Source organism: Equus przewalskii, chromosome 9 (assembly GCF_037783145.1).
Source record: "Equus przewalskii isolate Varuska chromosome 9, EquPr2, whole genome shotgun sequence".
Lineage (NCBI taxonomy): Eukaryota > Metazoa > Chordata > Mammalia > Perissodactyla > Equidae > Equus > Equus przewalskii.
The window spans coordinates 34,267,794-34,271,182 of NC_091839.1; the positions used below are offsets into that span (position 1 = coordinate 34,267,794).

General features: G+C 38.4%; 1 long non-coding RNA gene across 1 annotated transcript; it reads right to left on the bottom strand.

The window, feature by feature from the left end:
• Positions 1-462: 462 nt before the first annotated feature.
• Positions 463-2,962, bottom strand: LOC139073713 (uncharacterized). Its single transcript, XR_011522695.1, has 3 exons — positions 2,724-2,962; positions 2,361-2,467; positions 463-2,071 (listed from the first exon to the last, which is right to left on the bottom strand). It is a non-coding gene; the product is annotated as an uncharacterized lncRNA (long non-coding RNA).
• Positions 2,963-3,389: the final 427 nt, after the last annotated feature.

A 3,389-nucleotide genomic window follows, 5' to 3' on the forward strand; every position in this document is an offset into this window, starting at 1 on the left:
TGGATATGCTCTGCTTACTCAGGAGGACTTAAGATTATAAACACCACATAAATAATTTATGAAGGTAGTTGGTTAAGAATGGAAAAGGAGTTAATACCAGAAAATACAGGTGTTTTCATACAGGTAAGATGAAAATAGCAGGTGTTTAGATTTTGGGCTATTAAGTGTAGTTTGATTGAGCTGCTAAATTTTCCTTGGTCACATTACTAAATATGCACTCTCTAACTTGACCTTCATAAGAGAGATGTTTTGGTACCAGTGTTTTTTGATTGTATCAAAATCAATCAAATGAACAAATAAATAAACAATTCCTATAAAATCTTTCAGCACTGATGCAAAACATTCATTGAGTTAGTTCTATTTTTGGAATCCTAACTTTATTAAATGAAGACAATTTCTGTTGGTGTCATTGTCATGGTAGAACTAATCATGAGTCATTGATATTAGTTTACTGTCCAAGGATTATAAATTCAGTGAATTTTTTTTATTGTTCTGGATCCAATTGCTTGAAGCTTTAAAACAAATATGTTATACGTTATAGTATGAAAGACAGTAAGAGCATATATAAAGGACATTATAGCTAAAAATGGAAGCCCAAATATAAGGATGTCTAGAAACTTTTGAATGTTCTGTAACACTAAATCATAGTCCTGAAATATTTAATATTACATTCCAGATAGGGAGAAAGTCTCCATACATCCATTCAGCGTGCTCCCACTTGAAATATTACTTTCTTCTTTTTAATGTAGACAAAGATGACTCATGGAATTCATTTAGTTTCATAAAACGAATTAGCATTTCTTGAAACCAATTATGGTAAAAGTAGAGGAAAATAATTGTCAAAGACAAAAGTACAACATTAGCAGTGAGTAGCAACATTATGACCATATCTATGTGGGCACAAAGCGAAGTGAGGATCTGGTAATCGTATGATTAACTTTCTCTGAGTAAATAACTACCCAAGGTGATGATAATCGTGATGATGGTGATGATGGTCGTGGTGGTGTGATGGTGGTGATGATGATATTAACAACAATTACCATTTATTGAGTGCTTACCAGGTGTCAGGCATTGTTCTAAGCACTATTTTTGCATTAATACATTTGATCCCCAAAGAACCCTAACAGGTAAGTAGTATTTTTACAGACAAGTGAGTTGAGGAACAGAAAGGTTAATAATTTGTTTGAAGTCACACACTGGTGATGGTAGAGTTGCAATTCAACCCCAGGCAATGTAGTCTAGATTCCGTACTCTAAACCACTACTTTTTAGATGCAAAAGTGAGAAGTTGATGTTCTTAGCTCTCCAACTACTGCATATGATCATCTTCAGAGACAAAGAGATTAAAGAATCCATCATAAGGATGGATTATTTAACCAAAACCTGTTATCCAAAATTTAAAAAATATATTTAAAGTAGTGGTAGATAAGTTTTTATATCCAGGGCTAATGGTATTGCTGTCTGCTTTCTCAGGAAAGCCTAATGTGTGAGTTAAGAAGATCATAGCCTATAAGGAATGTTTAAGCATGCTGAAAAGGCTCTCTTGCTTCAGAAATATCCCTAACACATCTGTCCTGGTGCTGGGAGCTCCTTCACTGGAGGCAATGTAGTATAAGAAGGACTAGTACAGACAGCATCAGCCCTGGTGTGGCTGGATGTAGCTTACAAATGAAGTGTGGAGGGAGGAGGAGAGACTTGGCTTCAATCGCTTTTACTTTTAAGGTCCGTCCCACCTCTAACAACCCTTTGGGTGAAGGGAATTCCTGTTAAAATGCACAACTTTTTAGGATTCTAGTAAATTAATCAGTAATACCTAGTGAGAATTAATTACTTAGATTCTTCCCCAGGTAAACATGTTAGGGAAGGGCATGTATTAGAATTAATGGCAGTTGGAAGCCAGCAAAGAGAGCAGAGAATAGGCACTGGGAGGAAGCCCTGGGGAGCCAGGAAAAGTGGCAAGACGGTGCTATAGATCCCCAAAAGGGTGCAACAGAGCCTCCAGAGGGGGCCGTGGATCCTTGAGAAGGTGCTGTAGGTCTTCAAGAGGGTGCTGTGGAGCCTCAACCAGCATCCTGTGATGGAGACTAACAAGAAACAAGTGAGTTGAGGAAGCTAGTATAAGAACAGTCCTTTGTGATTTCTCTTCATTGCTTTTGTCTGTCTTTATCGTGCTTTCATTGCCCAGCCCCTCTGCCCGGCCTTCCTCCTTGTACCCTCCAGTCTTTCCCTTACTTCTAGGGATTCCCTGACCCCTCCTTCCCTTTGGGAATTCCCTTACTCCCTTATTTTGTCATCCCCTGCACATACAAATCTTAAACTCTATTCCTCACAACCCATTTTTTTGTTAGACTTTCCAAATACCTGAGCTGTAGGAAGAAACTGAGTGGTGGAAAGAAAGGCAGATCTGAGACTACTGATCTCTTTACTTCATTTTTACTTCTCCCTGTAGACTGTCTTCTTCTGGATCACTGTAGGAAAAGTTCAGGAATTGTAGCTTTGGGTTTCACATAGAAAATCATGGATTCATAGTTTTGGAGCTAAGTATGACTGTAGTTCAGATTTTTTTTTAAAGGGACGAGTTAACACAGGCCCACAGATTTGAGACTTTCCCAAGACGTGGTGGAGCTTCCCGTTCCGAGTACCATGCGTTTCCATTCCACCACATCAAAGCACTGAGTGCCTACCTGCGTGCGTACCAATCCCCCAACACCCATGTACACTTACACATTCCCATTGGCTCTAAAACCAGTCCATGTCCCTGGGCTTTCAGTAATGGAAACAGCTTTCCTATTCTTTTTCCTCACAGTGGATAGAACAAATACTTTAATCAGGTCGATGATTTGCAAATGGTTTAAAAAGGTGGTTACCATGTTGAGTGCATCTAGTTTATCTACGTATCTAAGCACCGATCTAAAGAGATTTATTGCTATTCATGATGTCAGGATTCCGAAGTAGCACCAGATGAAATTTCAGACTCGGACGTGGTTACCCTGGTTACATTCCATTATGCATTGTGAGACGGTAAAGAAAGAAGGATTTGTGTGTTTGTGTTTTATAAAAATTAGAATTAAAATTTCCTTAAGGGCAGGGATTTTGTCTGTCTTGTTCATTGGTGTATGTCAGCACCTAGAACACTGGGGGCTCTGAGTCAGTAATTGTTGACATAAAAACAGTAGCCTCACCGTATGTCTTGATCTTTGCAGTAGAATTAAGCTCTAGAAATATTGTGCCCTGTTTCTTTCCTTATCAACTGATTCTCCTCACCCCAACCTCCAACTTATTTTCTACCATAACATTATCAGAACTCACCAGGATATGATTAAGTCATTATTATTCCACTGACTATTTAGCAAAATCTATATAACTGTTTTTAACATCTAGGAAGTTCTG